Genomic DNA, 23,191 nt, shown 5'->3' with positions numbered 1-23,191 from the left:
GGAAAATATGTGCAGGAAAGGGCATGAGTACACCACAATGGTACCCAGTAAGTTTCAAGTCTAACCTCGGTCGAGTAGTGACGAGATTAGGTCAGGGTCCTACTGGTATAAATATAATGCAATGAGACAGAAAGAATATTACAGTAAAAACTAAATATGGAAAATCTAACAGGAATAAAATTCAGTGAACCAACAGCTCAGAACGCAGTAATAACAATAGGGGATCTCTCGGGATATCGTCCCATAGTCCCAAACGTAAATGTGCAAGGAGATCTCTCGGAATACTGTTCCGTAGTCCCAAAGTAAATATGCAGTGCTGGGGGATCTCCCGGAATACCATTCCGTAGTCCCAACGTAAATATGCAGTATAGGGGAATCTCCCGGAATACCGTTCTATAGTCCCAAAGTAAATATGCAGCTCAACCAAATAGAGATAACAGTTACAGCAAGAAACCACAATTTAGACTAAGCCCGAGACAAGGAAGAACAGGAAATTTCACTAAAACATGCTGCACGAAGTTCAGATTGGCAGTTAAGGTAGGTAAGACAGTTAAGGCACGTAGGCATGCTTTCCTAAACTAAACAGGATAGTTACATATGCTAGTGTTTCTCAATTAAAGGAAAAACAGATATTTGCTTAATGAAAACGGGGGTTTTCAACAAATAGCCCATGCACGCACTCGTCACCTCACGTACACAGCGCTCATATATCAAACAGTACCAAATCCTAAGGAGAATTCCTCCACACAAGGTTAGGAAAGCCACTTACCTCGAACCAAAGGCCACTCAAAACTCAATCACAGCTTTGCCTTTCAACCACGCCTTCGAACCAACAATATCTAGCAAATTACCAACCAAATGTTTCAAAATAAGCCTTAGGAATCACCCACAATAACAAAGGACTCAATTTAGGTTATTATTAAAAAAGTCAACAAAAGTCAACACCCGAGCTCGCTGGGTCCAAACCAAAATTCGGACCAAACCCTGATTACCCGTTCATCCCCGAGTCCGGATACACAATTGGTTTTGGAATCCGACCTCAATTTGAGGTCTAATCCCCAAACTTCGAAATTCCAAATTTCTATTCAAAAATCCTCAATTCCACCATGAAAACCTTAGATTCTAGGTTGAAATCTTGTAAACTGAAGTGAAAGATTGAAAGAAATAAATTAAGAATCGCTTACCTATGATTTGGGGAAGAAGAAGTATTTGGAAAATCACCTCTTGTGTTTTAGGTTTTGAAAATTTGAAGAATGAATGAGAAATCTCGTCCAAGTCTCATTTATCCAGCTACAGATGTCGCAAATACGACATGGGCTTCGCAAATGCGAATGACGCATTGAAAATGCGAATCCTTTCTCACCTCTACATTGTTCGCAAATGTGAGTAATAGTTCAAAAATGCGAACATGGGCAAGACCGCATTTGCGACCATGTGATCGCAAATGTGAAAAGCACTCCTTCCCAGTTCCCATCACAATTGCGAGTAATTGTTCGCAATTGCGAACATTGGCCTCCATCGCTACTCTTCACAAATGTGATGAGTATGTCGCAAATGCAAACCCAACAGTGGTTGTAAATGCGAAGCTTTATCTCGCAATTGCGAGACTAGAGGCTCTGCAACACGAACTGAAGCACACCAGCAAATTTCTAAATTCAAAACACTCCATAGCCTATCCGAAACTCACCCGAGCCCTCGGGGCTCCAAACCAAACATGCACACAAGTCTTAAAACATCATACGAACTTTCTCGCATGATCAAATCGCCAAATTAACACCTAGAACCACGAATTTAGCACCAAATCAAATGAAATTCACAAGAAAACTTTGAAATTTTTGTTTTCTCAACCGAACGTCTGAATCACGTCAAACCAATTCCGTTTTTCATCAAATTTCACAGAAAAGCCTTAAATATTATATTGAACATATACCGGGCTCCGAAACCAAAATACGGACCCGATACCAACAAGATCAAACATAAAGAATTTCTTAAAAACCATTAAGTTTTCAGACTCTCAATTTTCAACAAAAATTCATAACTCGAGTTAGGGACCTCCGATTTCGATTCCGGGCATACGCCCAGGTCCCATATTTTGATACGGACCCACTGTCAAAATACGAATCCGAGTCCGTTTACCAAAAATGTTGACCGAAGTCAACTCAAATGAAGTTTTTAATAAAAAATTCTTATTTTTATAAACCTTTGACATAAAAGCTTTCTAGAACCATGCCCGGACTGTACATGTAAATCGAGGAGGGATAAAATGAGGTTTTTAAGGCCTCAGAACAAATAATTTGGTTTTTAATTCGTAAGATGACCTATCGAGTCATCACATTCTCCACCTCTAAAATAACTGTTCATCCTCGAACAAACATAAAAGAGTACTTGGGCTAGTAAAAAGGTGGGGATATCTACTCCGCTTGTCCGACTTGGACTCCCAAGTTGCCTCCTCGACCAGCTGACCCCGCCACTGAACCTTTACTGTTGCAATGTTCTTTACCTCAGCTTTCGAACCTGCCTATCCAAAATAGCCACTGGCTCCTTAACATAAGATAGATCCCTGTCCAACTAGACTGAAATGAAATCCAACACGTGAGACGGATCATCGTGATACTTCCGAAGCATAGAAACATGGAATACCGGATGAACTCCTGCTAGACTGGGAGGCAAGGCAAACTCATAAACAACCTTCCAAATGCGCAGTAACACCTCAAAAGGACCAATAGACCTTGGTATCAATTTTCCCCTCTTTACGAATCTCATAACGCCCTTCATAGGCGAAACCCAAAGTAAGACCAGCTCTCCAACCATAAATGAAACATTACGAACCTTTCGGTCTGCATAACTCTTCTATCTGGACTAGGTTGTGCGAAATCTATCCTGAATCACCTTAACCTTCTCCAAGCATCCTGAACCAAGACCGTGCCCAATAATCTAGCCTCGCCCGGCTCGAACCAACCTACTGGGCACCGATACTGCCTACCATACAGAGCCTCATACGGTGCCATCTGAATGCTAGACTGATAACTATTATTGTAGGCAAACTCCGCAAGTGGCAAGAACTGATCCCAAGAACCTCCAAACACCATCACATATGCACAGAGCATATCCTCAAGAATCTGAATAGTGTGCTCGGACTGTCCGTCCGTCTGAGGGTGAAATGTCGTACTTAATTCCACCCGAGTACCCAACTCATACTGTATGGCTCTTCACAACCATAATATAAACTATGTGCCCCAATCAGAGATGATAGATACCGGTACACCATGAAGTTTTATAATCTCAGGGATATAAACTCGAGCCAACTGCTCAGAAGAATATGTGGTCATCATAGGAAGGAAATAAGCTGACTTGGTCAGTCTATCCATAATCACCCAAACTGCATCAAACTTCTGCTGAGTCTGTGGGAGTCCAATAACGAAATCTATAGTGATCCACTCCCATTTCCACTCCGGAATCTCTAACTTCTGAAGCAACCCACCCGGTCACTAATGCTCATACTTCACCTGCTGGCAATTTAGGCATCGAGCAACATACTCCACTATGTCCTTCTTCATACTACACCATCAATAATGCTACCTCAAGTCCTGATATATCTTCGCGGCACCCAGATGAATAGAGTACCGCGAGCTGTGAGCCTCATGAGGAATCAACTCTCGCAAACCATCAACATTTGGGCACACATAGCCTGCCTTGTATCCTCAATGCACCATCATCCCCAATAGTGACTTTCTTAGCATCGCCGTGCTGGACCGTGTCCCTAAGGACAAGCAAATGGGGGTTATCATACTGACGCTCCCTGATACGATCATAAAGATAAGACCAAGAGACCACATAAGCCAGTACTCGACTAGGCTCAGAAATATCCAATCTCACATACTGGCTGGATAAGGCCTGAACATCCAACGCCATGGGCCTCTCCGCTACTGGTAGATAAGCTAAACTCCCCAAACTCTCTGCCCAGTGACTCAAACCATTGGCCATCACATTGGCCTTCCCCGAGTGGTACAAAATAGTGATATCATAATCCTTAAGCCGCTCTAAACACCTCATCTGACGCAAATTAAGATCCTTCTGCTTGAACAAATGCTGCAAACTCCGATGATCAGTATAGATCTCACAAGGGATACCGTACAAATAGTGCCTCCAAATCTTCAAGGCATGAACAATAGAAGCTAACTCAAGGTCATGGACAAGATAGTTCTTTTCATGCACCTTCAGTTGTTTGGACGCATAGGCAATCACCCTACAGTCCTGTATCAACACCATACTGAGGCCAACTTGCGACGTGTCACAATAAACTGTATAAGACCCCGACCCTGAAGGTAATACCAATACTGGGGTTGTAGTCAAAGCTGTCTTGAGCTTCTGAAAGCTCTCCTCACACTCTTCCATCCACCTGAACGGAGCACCCTTCTGGGTCATCCTGGTCATAAGTGCTACAATAGATGAGAATCCCTTAACAAATCGACGATAATCGCCTGCCAAACCAAGAAAACTCTGGATCTCTATAGCTGAGGATGGTCTGGGCAGCCTCTGCACTGCTTCCACCTTCTTCGGATCCACTTTGACCCCTTCACTCGACACTATGTGACCCAAAAATGCCACATAATCTAACCAGAACTCTCATTTTGAGAACTTTGCATATAACTTCTTCTCTCTCAAAGTCTAAAGCACAGTCCTCAGATGTTGCTCATGATGTTCCCGACTCCAGGAGTATACCAGAATGTCATCAATAAAGACAATGAAGAATGTATCAAGATAAGGCCGAAATACACTGTGCATCAAATGCATAAATGCAGCTGGGGCGTTGGTTAGCCCAAATGACATGACAAGGAACTCGTAATGACCATACTGAGTCCTAAAAGCAGTCTTCAGGATATCTGGCTCCTAAATGTTAAACTGGTGATAACCTGAACGCAAATCAGTCTTGGAAAACACTCGGGCACCCTGTAACTAATCAAATATGTCATCAATATGAGGCAAAGGATACTGGTTCTTCACTATAACTTTGTTTAACTGACGATAATCAATGTATATACGCATAGAACCATCCTTTTTCTTCACAAAATAGGAATAGAATTCAATGATCCAATAGCTCAGAACACAGTAATAGCAACAAGGGATCTCTCGGGATACCATCCCATAGTCCTAAACATAAATGTATAGGAGGATCTCCCGGAATACCGTTCTATAGTCCCAAAGAAAATATGCAGTACAGGGGGATCTCCGAAATACCGTTCTGTAGTCCCAAAGTAAATATACAGCTCAACCAAACAGAGATAACAGTTACAACAAGAAACCAATATTTGGACTAAGTCTAAGTCAAGGAAGAATAGAAAATTTCACTAAAACATGCTGCACAAAATTCAGATAGGCAGTTAAGGCAGTTAAGACAGTTAAGGCACGTAGGCATGCTTTCCTAAACTAAAAAGGATAGTTACATATGCTAGTGTTGCTCAATTAAAGGAAAAATAGATATTTGCTTAATGAAAATGGGGTTTTTCAACAAATAGCTCGGGTACGTGATAACTTAGGATTTTTACGTGTTTATGCCCCTACTTGCCTATGCTTGGAGTATAAATTGATACAAAATAGTCCCAAAATGCTCACAAGTTGTGCTCGATTGCAGGTTTGATCGACAAAGTGACGAAATGTCAAAGATCGGCTCAAAAAGGAGTGAAACCTACTCGAGTATCAAAGACCAAGAGAATTGAAGAAGAAAGGGCCTAGTGCGGACCGCATAACAGTGACCGCGGCCACACTAGGAGGTTCAGAGACATGACATATTCAGGCTTAAATACACGTGGCCATGGTAGGATTTTCGCGGTCCGCAGTGAAGCTTCGCGGCTGCACTCCTGCTTTGTGTGGTCCACGTTCATAAGGTTCAGAGAAGGGCACTTTTGATCACGCGGTCCGCGTTAACGACTGCGCGGACCGCGCCAGTTGCCATCGCAGCCGCGGTACACTTCCACGCGGTTCGCGTTCCTCAGTTCAAGTTATCAAACAGTTGAATCTCAAGAGCCAGTGCAGCCGCGGTCCATTTTGTGCGGCCCGCACTGACCCCGCAGGGGTATTTTTGTCCAGTTTTTCCAGCCTAGTATAAATAGAACATTTTACCATTATTAGGGTCGGTTTTTATCTGGGGAACTTGAGACAAAAGCTGCGCTTGGTGTTGTAGCCATTTTTGGCATATTTGTCTTCCCATTAACAATAGATTATTGTAGTTTCTTATTAGTAATTAATTAATATGTTTAGTTCTTCATCTATTTCTTCAGTTTTTTCCTTAATTATGTGTATCTAAACCCATCAGCTAGGGTTGTGGCTCAACCCTAGTGTGGGTAATTGATGGGTGTTGCCATCTAGGTTAGATTGATATTGGGTGTTTGATATTTGGGTTGATTTTATGTTTTTATTCAAGAATTGGTGGTTGCAAACGCTGATTCAAGCTTAGTGGGTTTAACTCTTCTTGAGAAAGAGAGTCCATAACCCCAAAATTGACTTAACAAGAAATTTGGATGGACCCATGAGAAATGGCAGTCCCAATTAACGGGTTAAATCTCAAGAGAGTAACCACCCTACTTGAACCCTAGTTGCTTGGTCTCATTGGCCTATCCAATTGGTTTCGAGAGAGTCAATTGGGCAAAATCACTCTCTCTACTAAGAGGTGTGAGAGTGGATGCAATTGTGCAACGGGTTCAGCATAATTCCCAAATATGTCAATCTATCCCTAGTAACATCTACCCGTCAATTAGCCACCTAGGGGATGCTTCGACCCTAGAGCTCTTCTTCCCATTAATTACAACTTAGCAATATTCTCCTAGCATAATTTAGCTTTAATCCTTAGTTTTATAATAGTGGTTATAAATACAAAAACTCAAGAAATGTTTGAAGTGACATTAGAAGCACAATTGCAACTCTAGGCTAGACAGAAAATACAACTCCACTACTAGCTCCCTGTGGAAATTCGATCCCGGACCTCTATTCAGGTAAAAGCTATTGCGACCAGCTCTTCCTACCATAGTGTAGTGTCGAGTCGGCAGCGATCACTTTTTGGCACCGTTGCCGGGGAGCTTACAGTGCTGACTATCTATTTAGTTAGTTTTGTGTTTTACTTCTCTTTCCTTCTTGTTTACTAATTTTGTTTGTGTCGATCACTATCAGGTACAATGGCTCTTAATGCAAATGACCCTCTCGGCAATGTGATAGCGGGGGAGGAGGTAGAGGATCTAGAACAAGATGAGGTCTTACCCAAGTTCCACGGAGAGGCCGAAATGCCAATGTAAATGCAAATGAGAACAACAATATTCTAGACTCTCCTCCGGCACCGCCGAGAGTGGCTCCCAGAGTTCTACCAAATCAGGGATACGCCTGTCACACCTCCTTTTTGCGCGCCCTGCCCCGAAGGGTTAAATGCGCGAGGGAGTTTTTCCAATTTAAGTGACAATATTCGAAATGGGATTATTTATTTAATTCAGAGTCGCCACTTGGGAAAGGTTTGGTTTTTGGTGTCCCAAGTCACCGGTTTATCTTGAATCCCAAATCGAGGAAATTTTCGACTTTTCCAAATGAAGTCTGCGAACCAGAAATTCTAAGTAAGGAATTCTGTTGACCCGAGGGAAGGTGTTAGGCACCCTCGAATCCCGTGGTTCTAGCACGGTCGCTTAAATTGTTATAATGGCTAAATATCTGATTTAAATACATGTTGTGACTTATGTGCTTTTATTAAGTTTTAACCGCTTTTATTATTATCATTTATTTTTATAGAATCGCCACGTCGTAAAAAATGCATCTCGAACCACGTCACAATCAATGCACCCGTGGTCGTCGACATATTTTGACTCCGTTGAGGTGGATTTGGGTCACATCAATGTGCACCCGTGTTTAAGAAGGTTAAATTATTAAAGGTGCGCCTCCCTAGGATAGACCTGCTCTGATACCAAGTTTGTCATGTCCTAAACTAAGGGAGGTATGGCCGGCACCCGATGCCATACTTAACCTCGAGCGTACCACTCTATAATTGTAACACTAGGTGTAACCTTCAACTTAGGCCGGCAAGGCCTACTTGCAAACAGACAATACCAACTAGGCAGACGAGGCCGTATTCTGAATCATCTAAAAATAACGTCTATGTCATCTGAAGGGTAAACATACCCAAAGCCTCATATATATAACTGTGCTGGACGATGATGCCTCCATAACGTCTACAACAACAATACCAAAGTGAGCATATACTCGGGCTGGCAAGGCCACTACACTGACATACAAAGTATACAAGATTCGTTTACAAGCCTCTAAAGATAACATAATTGTACCATGGTTCGGATAGGGCCTAGACCTACCTATCAAACCAGTACATACAAAATGCACTCAAAAATCTAGACCTAGTAACTCTGGATGAATGGAGCTTACCAATCAAGTTGATGCCAGGTTATGTCTACTGGGAAGGCCTATCAGGATGTCTATTAGAACCTGTAGGCATGAAATACAAATTCCCCGACTAAAGTACTGTCAGTACAAAATAATGTATCGAGTATGTAAAGGAATAGAATAACTGAAAATTGAAAGTGAACTGAAGTACATAGTAATTTGGAAGCCAAAGAATTCTATAAGATATACTCACCTATTCTGACCCAACATAATGTAATATAGTGATATCATAGCTAACCTGCCACATTTAGGGCTCGGTATATCTCTCATTGACCAAGTGGACAAGCAATAGCAAACTCTCACTGATCATAAGGCAAGGCATATATAAACTCTCACTAACCATAAGGCCAGAAAATAGTATCTCTCACTGACCAAGTGGCCGAAAAATAATATCTCTCACTGACCAAGGGGCCAGGCATCGAAAAAATCTCACTGATCGTAAGGCCAGGCAATAGGATATCTCACTGACCTAGTGGCCATGCAATAATATCTCTCACTGACCAAGTGGCCAGCCAACAGAAAATATATATATATATATATATATATATATATATATATATATATATATATATATATTGTATGTTGTGTAATGTAGGATGTACGAAGGTACATATGTAACTCTCTATCTTTGTACAACATCATGGAATAACATAAAGTATATAGGAAACCCTCTCAATAAGATACGGTAGAAGTATACGGGAAGATGTAACACCTATTGGGACATTATCTCTACAATATGATTTTCTCGTATGAGATTCATCCAAATCGTACTTACTACAGATTCATGCCAATGAAAGAAAAGGGATAAGTTGATTAGTCAACAGCTTAATCTATGTATGTATGTATTATCCGATGTAATTCAACCTACATTAAGACATTAAAACTATGATTAAGCTACAGAACAACTCAAAACAAATTTCTAATCTAGTAGCTCATTTCTAGAAAATTGGGCAGTACCTCCCCTATAACTCTCACTTCCTCCCAATTTAAAAGGCCATCATCAACAACCAGAAAAATTGCAAAAAAATAACATAGCTATGCCATAACATCAATAATTAGCAACTCAAGCAATAGTACAATGAGCGGCAAGCTCGGTTTACAATTAAACAAACTATAGCTTTAAACCCCTTTTCCTTCCAAAATTTGTTAACAATATTAACCACAATGTATTAATAGATTCATACTTATTTTCAGCCAGAACGAAGCCTTAAAAATACCCCATAACATTCCAACAACACAATATAACAACACCTAAATGGTAACTCGTACATAACTTGTCGAGCGGCAAGCTCGGCTTATGACAAGTAACACAACTCTTCCCTACACTCCTCCTTCCTTAAATATTCATATCATCAACATAAACATACCATATATAATATATTATCATAACTTCGGTAACATTAACATCACAAGAACACCTTAAAACAGTCCAACATCACATAACAACTCAATATAAGATTCTCGGCCGTCAATTCGCATGTTCTAGCTTTAATAGCTTAGCCAAACTTAGATACACTTAATACAAGATGAAGAGGGATATTATTACCTTAAAACATCAAGTTCAACCCGAATCCAAGCTTACTTAACCTTGAAGAATCCTCCAAATCACAAGCAAAGACGAGGAAAGGAGTAATATAATCTATATGAACTTTCCTGGGTGAAATTATGTCATAAACTTGTAGATCATGGATGGGGTGAAAGGGGAACCTTTAGATAGTGTTTAAGAATGTTTTGGGTATTATTTTGGCAAGAAATATAAGTCAAAACAATTTGAAATCGCTCTTTATACAACCTAAAAGTTTCCACCGCCTCAAGTAGGTCCCAAAAGGGCTGCCTGTGCAGCCTCGTAAAAATGTGAATATCTATCCATTCCAAAATCATATGGATGAACGGTTTAATGCGTTAAAAAAACTCGTAGACCTTCAATTTGGTGGGTGAATGAACCCGTAAATCCAAGTATATTGGAAGAAAAGCTCAATGACACTAGACCCAAATTTCAGTACAATTATGAACATAACTTGCAATAACTTTTGTCGACTTTTGTTTTACAACTTGTTTGGATTCAAAACTTAACATGCAAATATTATATGACTCAATTAATTTAAAACATGACCTCATTAGAATACTAAGAACTCCTAGTTTTATCTCAAATGTATGGGTTATAAAATCTTTGATTCGTTTAGCCTCCAACCCTCACAATACTTCCTTAACACTTGTTTTAACCCATCATTATCATTGTAAAGGTTCTTAAATTCTACGGCTCATATTGATTCGCTTAAGATGCATTCTAACATGAAAGTATGGGGTGTAACATCTAAATCATGAACCGAACAATTCTTCTCATGGGGATTCAACTGTTGTGATGCATAAGCAATAACCCTACCTTCCTATATCCATATTGAACCAAGACCAATGCATGAAGCATCACAATATACTTGTATGTCCCTGAACTTGTGGGCAATACCAAAACTCGGGCTATAGTCAAAGCAATCTTGAGCTTCTAGAAGCTCTCCTCACATTCACTAAACCATTTAAAAGAAAGACCTTTCTGAGGCAACTTGGTCAATGGGGTTGCAATGGATGAGAACCCCTCTACAAAATGACGGTAGTAGCTAGCCAAACCCAAGAAACTTCTAATATCTATAGTTATCGTAGGTCTAGTCCAACCCTGAACCGCCACAATCTTCTTTTGATCAACCTTGATACCATAAACCACGTGACCAAGAATGCTACCGAATTAAGCATATGGCTTCCTTTCCCTTAAAATCTGAAGCACAATCTTCAAATGCTACTCATGCTCCTCTCTACTACTGCAACGATCCGGCAGGTAATTTTAAGAAGTAACACCCCGGTCGCCTGATAACTGCTTTCCCCGAGTTTGTTTATGCTATTTTGAGTTGTCAGGAGGATTCGTTTTGTGTTTTGGAGTGCTTTGGGACACTTAGTCACTAAATGAGAGCTTAAGCTTTAGAATTTGGACCGTAGTCGGAGCAGTGTGAAGACAGCCTCAAAATAGAATTCCGTCGGTTCCTTTAGCTCTGTTGGGTGATTTTGGGCTTAGGGGCGTGTTTGGATTGTGTTTTCGAGATTCGTAGCTTATTTAGGCTTGAAATGCCAAAAGTTGAAATTTGGAAGTTTTCCGGTTCGATAGTGAAATTTTGATATCGGAGTTGGAATCCAATTCCGAGAGTTGGAATAGCTCCGTAGATTTGAATATGACTTGTGTGCAAAATTTGGGGTCAATCGGGCTTGGTTTGGTTGGTTTTATCATCGGGTGTAGGATTCTTGAGATTCCTAGTTCATAAGGCTTGGATTGGAGAGTGATTTGTGGTTTTAGCTTTGTTTGATGTGATTAGAGGATCGGAATAAGTCCGTATGATGTTTTAGGATTGGTTGACATGTTTGGTTGAGGTCCCGGGGGCCTCATGCGAGTTTCGGGTGCTTAACAAAAGTTGAATTGGATTTAGGAAAAATCTGAAGTCGGCTGAACCTGTCATAAGCGCACTTGCGTGTGTAGGACCGCATGTGCGGCACTGTAGAAGCGGTATGAGGATCGCAAGTGCAGGCTAAGGCTTAGTGGAGTTGGTCGCAGATGCGGTCTCAGGACCGCAGAAGCAGACCCCATCTACGAGATTGTAAGCGCATGTGCGGAAGTTTGGGCTTTAATGAAAAGTTGCAGGAGCGGTCTATTTGCCGCAGAAGTGAATTGCAGGTGCGGTCCCATGGTCGCAGAAGCATGATCACGGGGCAAAAAAAGGGAAAAATGAGGGTTTGAACTCAAAATTTGGAAAAACGATTTGGATTTACATTTTTGCAATTAATTTGAATAGATTTTGGCCATTTGGAGTCCGGTACTCGTGGCAAGAATGTGATTTCGATTTGATTGAGCTAGTTCGAAGTAAGTGGCTTGCCTAACCCTGTGTGGGGGAACTCCCCTTAAGATTTGGTATTGTGTTATGTGAGTACCGTGTACGTGAGGTGACGAGTGCGTACACGCGTTAATTGTTAAAATCTCGTTTTTATTAAGTTAATACCTATGTTTTCTTGTAATTGAGCAATATTTATAATTGAAGCCTCTTGCTTAGTTTAGGAAAATCATGCTTATGTGATTTAACTATCTTACCTGCTTTAATTGCCTACTTGTACTCCGTGCAGCATGTTAGAGTAGAATTTCCTGCTTAAATTCTAGAATAGAACTATAAATTCTTCTGATATTGTTGTGTGATTTACTTTGGGACTACGGGACGATATCCCGGGAGATCCCCCCTGCATATTTACTTTGGGACTACGGATTGGTATTCCGGTAGATCTCCTTGCACATTTATATTTGGGACTACGGGACAGCACCCAGTAGATCCTCTGTGCTGGATATTTACTTTGGGACTACAGATTGGTATTCCGGGAGTTTCCCCTGCATATTTATGATTTGGAATACGGGACGATATCCCGAGAGATCCTCTGGACATTTACATTTGGGACTACAGGATGATATCCCGGGAGATCCCCTGTTGCTATTTCTGTGTACTGAGTTAGATTCTTTCTGTGATTTTATTTGTTATAGACTGTTAGCATTTTTATTATGTTGTCATATTCTATACTATTTTACCTTATTTTTCATCTATAATCAGTAGGTCCCTAACCTTCCTCGTCACTACTGGACCGAGGTTAGGCTTGGCACTTACTGAGTTTCGTTATGGTGTACGCATGCCCTTTCTTGCACATGTTTTTCGTGTGCAGATCCAGGTTCTTCGGCTCAACCATACTTCCAGTGAGGCGAGGAGATCTTCAGAGACCTCGAGGTTTATCTGCCGCATCCGCAAACCGAGGAGTCCCTTTCTATTCTCACTTCTTGTTTTAGCGCTCCTGTATTTACTTTTGTTTAGATATTCTAGAGTTATAACACTTTGTAGTTATTCCACAGGTTGTGATTTCATGAGATTCCTAGTTTTGGGAGTTGATTCAGTTTGAGAGTTTATATTTGTATATGTCGAGCGGCATCTTTAAACGTTTTATTTATGTTTATTCCGCAGTTTTTGGCTAGTTTTTATCTTTCGTTTCTTTTTCCGCAAATCGTTAGGCTTACCTAGTCGTAGAGACTAGGTGCCATCATGAAAGTTCACGGAGGGAAAACTTGGGTCGTGACAAGTTGGTATTAGAGCTCTAGGTTCATAGGAGTCATGAACCACAAGTCGGTTATTGGAGTCTCAGGGATCGGTACGGAGATATGTGTACTTATCTACGAGAGGCTATGTAACTGTTAGAAAAATTCCACTTCATTTGGTTTCCTTGTCATGCGAGATTTTGATATCACAATTCTAAACTTTTGTCTTCTATTCTCTCACAGATGGTAAAGACACGTGCTACCGGAGATGACCAGGCACCCGTGCCCCCTGCTAGAGCCATTAGAGGTCAGGGCCGGGGTAGAGGCCGAGGACGCACCTGTGGTACAGCCAGAGCACCCACGCGAGCTGCCATGTAGGAGCTACCCACAGCTCCAGCCGGAGTCCAGGCACCTAATACGCCTACTGCTGTTACTATTTCAGCTCTTCAGGAGACTCTTGCACAGTTCGTGATCATGTACACCACTCTAGCTCAGGCAGGGCTAATTCCCCTTACTACAGCCACAACCCAGGCCGGGGGAAGAGCACAGACTCCTGCCGCTTGCACTCCCAAGCAGCGAGTCCAGGTCAATCAGATCCTAGAGGTTATACCGGTACCGCCTGTGGCCCCAGTTCAGCCCGAGGATAGGGCAGCGGCTTTAGAGGATGAGCAGTAGAGGCTTGAGAGGTTCAAGAAGTATAAGCCTCCTGTATTCAGTGGTGTAGCATCAGATGATGCCTTGGGATTTCTGAAGGAGTGTTACCATATCCTCTACACTATGGGTATATCAGGATCGAGTGGGGTTTCTTTCACTGCCTTCCAGCTTCAAGGAGGAGCCTACTAGTGGTGGCGCACTTTTGAGTTGGACAGTCTAGCTGAGACAACATCCCTTACTTGGACTCAGTTTACAGATATGTTCCTGAGAGAGTTTGTCCCTCAGAGCCTCAGGGACGCATGGCACGTAGAGTTTGAGCATTTGCACTAGGGCACTATGACTGTTTTGGAGTATGTTGTCCATTTCACTGACTTGGCTAGGCATGTACTAGCCTTAGTTTCTACAGTTCGTGAGAGAGTTCGCCAGTTTATTGAGGGGCTCATTCCCAACATCAGGTCTAGCATGGCTCATGAGTTAGATATGGATATTTCTTATCAGCAGGTGGTAAGCATTGCTAGTTGAGTAGAGGGTATGCATGCTCAGGACAGAGAGGAGAGGGAGGCCAAGAGGTCTCGAGAGTCGAGCCATTATTCTAGAACTCATGCCCCAGCTGCAGTTCATCACGGTAAGGGTTATATGAGTCGCCCCATTCATTCAGCGCTTCTAGTAGCCAGTGATATTTCATCTCCTCCTAGACCTCAGGAGCCTTATTATGCACCCCCAGTATCTAGTGCGCCTCCTACATGGGTGCTTTCAGTGGTCAGTCCAACAGACCTGGCCCGAGCCAGCATAGCCACTACATCCTCCCAGAGCTTGTTTTAAGTGTGGTGACACACGCCATATGGTAAGGGATTGCCCCAGACATAGGAGGGGTGCACCTCCATAGACTTCTCAGCCGCAACATGCCTTGCAGAGTTCCCAGGCTATGATTACAGCACCACTTGCTACCCCACCTGGTTAGCCAGCTAGAGGTAGAGGTCGGGGAGGTAGAGGTCACCCTAGAGGGGGAGGCCAGGCCAGATATTATGCCCTTCCTGCCCGTACTGAGGATGTCACCTCTGATTCTGTCATCACAGGTATTGTCCTGGTTTGTCATAGAGATGCATCGGTTCTATTCAATCCAGGCTCCACTTATTCTTATGTGTCTTCTTATTTTGCCCCGCATTTGGGCATTCTCGAGATTCTTTGAGTTCCCATATTAATGTTTCTACTCATGTGGGGGATTCTTTTGTTGTGGACCGCGTTTATCAATCGTATTTGGTTGCTCTTAGTAGTTTTGAGACCAGAGTCAATTTATTATTACTCAACATGGTAGATTTTGATGTTATAATAGGCATAAATTGGTTGTCGCCCCATTATGCTATTCTTGATTGTCATGCCAAAACCGTGATACTAGCTATGCCAGGTGTACCGCGAGTAGAGTCGAAGGGTACTTTAGATCACACTCCCAGTAGAGTTATGTCTTTCCTAAAAGTTCAGCGAATGGTTGAGAAGGGGTATGATGCGTATCTGGCCTATATGAGAGATGTTAGTGTTGATACCCCTACAGTTGATTCAGTCCCAGTAGTTCGGGACTACCCTGATGTGTTTCCAACCGACCTTCCAGGCATGTCGCCCGATAGAGATATTGATTTTAGCATTTGATCTGTGGTCGAACACTCAGCCCATTTCCATTCCTCCGTATCGTATGGCCCCTCTTGAGTTGAATGATTAGTTACAGGAATTGTTTGATAAGGGTTTTATTCGGCTTAGTGTATCACCTTAGGGTGCTCCTGTCTTGTTTGTCAAGAAAAAGGATGCTTTTATGCATATGTGCATTGATTATCGCCAGTTGAACAAAGTTACAATGAAGAACTGGTATCCTTTGCCTCGTATTGATGACCTGTTTGACTAATTACATGGTGCATGAGTGTTTTCTAAGATTGTTTGCGTTCAGGTTACCATCAGTTGAAGATTCGGGAGCCAGATATCCTGAAGACTACCTTTCGGACTCGATATGGTCATTACGAGTTCCTTGTTATGTCATTTGGGCTTACCAATGCCTCAGCATCCTTCATGAATTTGATGCACAGTTTATCCGGCCATATCTTGACTCGTTCATCATTGTCTTTATTGATGATATTCTGATATACTCCCGGAGTCGGGAGGATCGTGAGCAGCACTTGAGGACAGTGCTTCAGACTTTGAGGGAAAAGAAGTTATATGCAAAGTTCTTGAAATGTGAGTTTTGGTTGGATTCCGTGGCATTCTTGGGTCACGTGGTATCGAGTGAGGGTATACAGGTGGATCCGAAGAAAGTGGAAGCAGTGTAGAGTTGGCCTAGACCTTCCTCAGCTACAGAGATTCATAGTTTTCTTGGCTTGGCGGGTTATTACCGTTGATTTGTTGAGGAATTTTCATTGACTATAGTACCTATGACCAGGCTGACCCAGAAGAGTGCTCCGTTCTAGTGGATGGAAGGGTGTGAGGCGAGCTTCCAAAAGCTCAAGACAGCTTTGACTACAGCCCCAATTTTGATATTGCCTACAGGTTCGGTGTCTTATACTGTCTGTTATGATGCCTCGAGGATTGGCCTTGGAGCGGTATTGATGTAGGACGATAGGGTGATTGCCTACGCGTCCAGATAGTTGAAGGTACATGAGAAGAATTATCCTGTTCATGATCTAGAGTTGGCTGCTATTATTTACGCCTTGAAGATCTGGCATCATTATTTGTACGGTGTTCCTTGTGAGATCTATACTGAACCGGAGTTTGCAGCATCTGTTCAAGTAGAAGGACCTTAATTTGCACTAGAGGAGGTGATTATAGCTGCTGAAGGACTATGATATCATTATCTTGTATCACCCAGGCAAGGCCAATGTGGTGGCCGATGCTTTGAGTCGTCAGGTGGAGAGTTTGGGGAGTTTGGCTTATTTACCAGTAGCGGAGAGGCCCATAGCGATGGATGTTCAGGCCTTAGCTAGTCAGTTTATGAGATTGGACCTTCGGAGCCCAGTGGGGTTCTAGCTTGCGTGGTTTCTCGGTCTTTCTTATTTGATTGTATCAGGAAGCATCAGTATGGTGACCCTCATATGCTCGTCCTCAAGGACAAGGTTTTGCACGGTGATGCCAGAGATGTGACCATTGGTGATTATGGGGTATTGAGGATGCAGGGTCGGGTATGTGTACCCAATGTTGATGGGTTTTGGGAGTTGATTCTAGAGGAGGCCCATAGTTTGCGGTATTCCATCCATCCGGGTGCCGCAAAGATGTACTAGGACTTGAGACAGCACTATTGGTGGAGGCGGATGAAAAAGGATATAGTTGGGTTTGTAGCTCGATGCCTCAATTGTTAGCAGGTAAAGTATGAGCACCAGAGACCAGGTGGGTTACTTTAGCAGATAGAGATTCCGAAGTGGAAATGGGAGTGGATCACCATGGACTTCGTAGTTGGACTCCCACGGACTTTAAAGAAGTTCGATGCCATTTGGGTGATTATGGATCGGCTGACCAAGTCCGCGCATTTCATTCATATGTATGCAACCTATTCTTCGGAGCAGTTGGCGGAGATTTATATCCGGGAGATTGTTCCTCTATATGGTATTCCAATTCCCATCTTTTCAGACAGGGGTACTCAGTTCACATCACGGTTCTGGAGTGCCGTATAACAGGAGTTGGGAACTCGGGTGGAGTTGAGCATAGCATTTCACCCCCAAATGGACGGACAATCCGAGCGCACCATTCAGATTCTTGAGGATATGCTCCATGCATATGTGATGGAGTTTGGAGGTTCTTGGGATTAGTTCTTGCCATTGGCGGAGTTGGCCTACAACAACAATTATCAGTCCAGCGTTCAGATAGCATCGTATAAGGCCTTGTATGGTAGGTGGTGTAGATCCTTGGTGGGTTGGTTCGAGCTGGGTGAGGCTAGATTGTTAGGCACAGACCTGGTTCAGGATGCCTTGGAAAAGGTTAAGGTGATTCAGGATAGACTTCGTACAGCCCAGTCTAGACAGAAGAGTTACGCGGACCGGAAGGTTCGTGATGTTTCCTATATGGTTGGAGAGCGGGTCTTGCTTTGAGTGTCGCCTATGAAGGGCGTTACAAGATTTGGGAAGAAAGGAAAATAGTGTCCGAGGTTTATTGGTCCTTTTGAGATATTGCGACATGTTGGGGAGGTTGCTTATGAGCTTGTCTTACCTCCCACCTTGGTAGGAGTTCATCCGATATTTCATGTTTCAATGCTCCAAAAGTATTACGGTGATCCTCGCACGTGTTGGATTTCAGTTCGGTCCAGTTTGATAAGGATCTACCTTATATTGAGGAGCTGGTGGCGATATTGGACAGGCAGGGTCGAAAGCTGAGGTCAAAGAACATTGCATTCGTGAAAGTTCAGTGGTGGGGTTAGCCGGTCGAGGAGGCAACTTGGGAGACCGAGCAGGATAAGTGCAGCCGTTACCCTCATCTTTTCACTACTTCAGGTATATCTCTATGCTCGTTCGAGGACGAGCGAATGTTTCAAGAGGGGAAGGATGTAATGACCTAGCCGATCGTTTTAAGAATTAACGCCCTGGTCCCCTATTAACTGCTTTCCCCGAGTTTGTTTCTGCTATTTTGAGTTGTCGGGAAGATTCTTTTTGTGTTTTCGAGTGTTTTGGGACATTTAGTCCCTCAATGAGAGCTTAAGCTTTAGAATTTGGACCGTAGTCGGAGCATTGTGAAGACGGCCTCGGAATGGGCGATTTCGTTAGCTCCGTTGGGTGATTTCGGGTTTAGGGGCATGTTCGGATTGTGTTTTGGAGGTCCATAGCTTATTTAGGCTTAAAATGCCAAAAGTTAAAATTTGGAAGTTTTCTGGTTCGATAGTAAAATTTTGATATCGGGGTTGGAATCCAATTTTGAGAGTTGGAGTAGCTCTGATAGTGTGGAATGTGACTTGTGTGCAAAATTTGGGATCAATCAGATTTGGTTTGGTTGGTTTTATCATCGGGTGTAGGATTCTTGAGATTCCTAGTTCATAAGGCTTGAATTAGAGAGTGATTTGTGGTTTTAACGTTGTTTGATGCGATTCGAGGGTTGGAATAAATTCGTATGATATTTTAGGATTGGTTGGCATATTTGGTTGAGGTCCTCGGGGGCCTCGGGTGAGTTTCGGGTGCTTAACGAAAGTTGAATTGGACTTAGCAAAAAATCTGAAGTTGGTTGAACTTGTCATAAGCACACCTGCATGTGTAGGACCGCAGGTGCGGCACCACAGAAGCAGTATGAGGATCGCAGGTGCGGACTAAGGCTTAAGTGGAGTTGGTCGCAGATGCGGCCCAAGTACCGCAGAAGCGGACCGCATCTACGAATTTGTAAGCGCAGGTGCAGAAGTTTAGGCTTTAATGAAAAGTCGCAGGAGCGGTCTATTTGCCGCAGAAGCGGGACAGCAGGTGCGGTCCCATGGTCGCAGAAGCGTGATCGCTGGGCAGAAAAAGGGAAAAAATGAGATTTGAACTCAAAACTTGGAAAATCGATTTGGAGCTCGATTGAGGGCGATTTCTCGAGGGTTTTTGAAGGAGAAACATTGGGTAACGTTTTCTATCTTGATTTTGATCCTAGAATTATAATCTATAGTTGTTTTCCTCTTCTAATTAAGGAAATTGGGGGTGAAGGTTTGAAAATGGGAGAAAGGTTCCCCAATTGAAAATTCGAGATTTGAGTGAGATGTTGACATCGGATTTTGGTGATTTTTGTTCGATTGTGTTTGTGGGTGATCGAGGGTTCTGAATTTGTAAAGTTTATCCAATTCCGAGACGTGGTCCCGGGGGACTTTTTGGGCGATTTTCTTAATTTCACGTGTTAACTTCGAATTAATTAGTTAAATTAGTTACTTGAAGTTATATTTACATTTTTGCAATTAATTTGAATAAATTTGGGCCATTTGGAGTCGGGTACTCGTGACAAGAACATGATTTCGAGTTGATTAAGATTGTTCGAGGTAAGTGGCTTGCCTAACCCTGTGTGGGGGAACCCCCTTTAGGATTTGGTATTGTGTTATGTGAATACCGTGTACGTGAGGTGACGAGTGCATACACGCGTTAATTGTTGAAATCCCACTTTTATTAAGTTAATACCTATGTTTTCTTGTAATTGAGCAATATTTATACTTGAAGCCTCTTGCTTAGTTTAGGAAAAGCATGCTTATGTGATTTAACGGTCTTACTTGCTTTAATTGCCTACTTGTACTTTGTGCAGCATGTTAGAGTAGAATTTCCTACTTAAATTCTAGAATAGAACTATAAATTCTTTTGAGATTGTTGTGTGATTTACTTTGGGACTACGGGACGATATCCCTTGAGATCCCCCCTGCATGTTTACTTTAGGACTACGGATCGGTATTCCGGTAGATCCCCTTGCACATTTATATTTGGGACTACGGGACAGCACCCGGTAGATCCCATGTACTGGATATTTACTTTGGGACTACGGATTGGTATTCTGGGAGTTTTCTCTGCATATTTATGATTCGTACTACGGGACGATATCCCGGGAGATCCTCTGGACATTTACGTTTGGGACTACGGGACGATATCCTGGGAGATCCCCTGTTGCTATTTCTTTATACTGAGTTAGATTCTTTCTATGATTTTATTCATTATAGAATGTTAGCATTTTTATTATGTTGTCATATTCTATACTTTTTTGCCTTGTTTTTCATCTATAATCAGTAGGGCCATATCCTTCCTCGTCACTACTCGACCGAGGTTAGGCTTGGCACTTACTGAGTACCACTGTAGTGTTCTCATGCCTTTTCTTGCACATGTTTTTCGTATGCAGATCCAGGTTCTTCGGCTCAACCATACTTCCAGTGAGGCGAGGCGGTCTTTAGAGACTTTGAGTTATATTTGCCGCGTCCGCAAACCGAGAAGTCCCTCTCTATTCTCACTTCTATCTTTAGCTCTCTTGTATTTACTTTTGTTTAGATATTCTGGAGTAAGAACACTTCGTAGTTATTCCACAGCTTGTGATTTCATGAGATTCTGGATTTTGGGAGTTGATTTAGTTTGAGAATTTATATTTGTATATGCCGAGCGGCATCTTAAACATTTTATTTATGTTTATTCCGCAGTTTTCGGCTAGTTTTTATCTTTCGTTTCTTTTTCTGCAAATCATTAGGCTTACCTAGTTGTAGAAACTAGGTATCGTCACGACAGTTCACGGAGGGCGAACTTGGGTCGTGACAACTACGGGAATATACCAAGATATCATCAATGAATACAATGACAAAAGAATCCAAATATAGTTGGAACACACTGTTCATCAAATACATAAAGCCACTGGAGCATTAGCCAAACCAAAGGACATCACCGAGAGCTTATAATATCCATAACGAGTCCTAAATATTGTCTTAGGGATGTTAGAAGCCTAATCTTCGACTGATGATAAACCGATCTCAAATCAATCTTCAAGAACACCCTAGCACCCTGAAGCTGATCAAATAAGTTATCAATATGAAGCAATGGATACTTGTTCTTGATAGTCACATTTTTCAACTGCCTATAATCAATGCACATCCTTATAGAACCATCCTTCTTCTTCACAAACAGCATCGGTTCACCCCAAGGTGATACACTAGGCCTGCTGAATCTCTTATCCAACAACTCTTACAATTGTTTCTTTAACCTTTTCAACTTAACTAGTATCATACAATATGGGGGAATGGATATGGGTTAAGTGATCTATACCAAGTCAATGCCAAAATCAATATCTCTATCGGTTGGCATACCCGGTAGGTCTGCAGGAAACACATCTGAAAACTCCCTCACTACTAGAACTGAATCAACAATAGGGGTCTCAACACTAGTATCTCTAACAAAATCCAGATACTCCAAACATCCCTTCTCAAACATCCATCGAGCCTTCAGAAATAAGATCACCCTACTAAGGATATGATAAAAGTGAACCCTTGTATTCCACCGTTTGTCACATTTCATTTTCTCGTGAAAGCGGGTTTCAACATGTGTCAACTCTTTTAAATGGGTGTTAAAAGAGAAGAGTCGCCACCTAACAATTTTAAGGTGCGTTAGGGCACCTATTTGCAAATAACTCTATTTTAACTAGTCTGTATCACCAAAGATCAGGCGAGGACTCAAATTACCTCGAAGAGTAAGGGTTAGGCACATTTTGAGTTCTACAACTGTAGTTTCCGGTCGAATTTTACACTATATGGATTATCAAATTATAATTACACTACATGATCATGTCAACTAAAGAAGAGTAGAGAGCCAAATAACTAATTGAATAATACAAGGAAAGGAGGAAACCAGCAAGTACACATAAACGAAAGAAGTAACTCGTTCACTAATAAGTAATTGGTACAACTCTTTGAGAATTACAATATACATCGTAGTCCAATCTAATTTCAATAAACAAGTGTACAAGTGGTTGACGAGCGCAAAACACACACTTAAATATGCTAGCTAATCGAATATAGTAAAATATAATATCGTATCCACAGGGATTAGAGTTAAACGGTATTATCGTAATTTGTAGCTAGATTGCTATCCAAGAAGATCAACAATTGAGGTTTATGTAATTAATACTAAAATTAGCTAAGAATTTAGAGCTATTGACTAATAACAATTAACGCAAGTAATGAGCAAAGGAAGATATCAATGTGAGAAAATAAGGATTGATAGGATAGGTGCAAGACAATTGTTCGGGGTCTAACTCTAGATAATTCACTTCTAATGTTAAGTGAGTCTCTCGAATTTACTCAATTATTTGTTCAAACATTCAGCAGAAACTCTTCTCTCGATTAAGTTTCAACCTCACAATATGAACTAAATTAAGCTCGGTGAAGATATGCAAGAATTCGTAATGGATTGGTCTTTAGGAAAACCTCTTTCGATTATTCTCCTAACTAAGTTAATCAACAATTCAACTAGCCTCTTTTGATTACTGAGAATAATTAGTGAATTTAACCATCAAAATACAACACAAAAATATCACAAGTTATGCCTCTCTTGATTACGTGAACTAGTG

Source organism: Nicotiana sylvestris, chromosome 2 (genome assembly GCF_000393655.2).
Source record: "Nicotiana sylvestris chromosome 2, ASM39365v2, whole genome shotgun sequence".
Classification (NCBI taxonomy): domain Eukaryota; kingdom Viridiplantae; phylum Streptophyta; class Magnoliopsida; order Solanales; family Solanaceae; genus Nicotiana; species Nicotiana sylvestris.
This window is presented reverse-complemented; position numbering follows the sequence as displayed.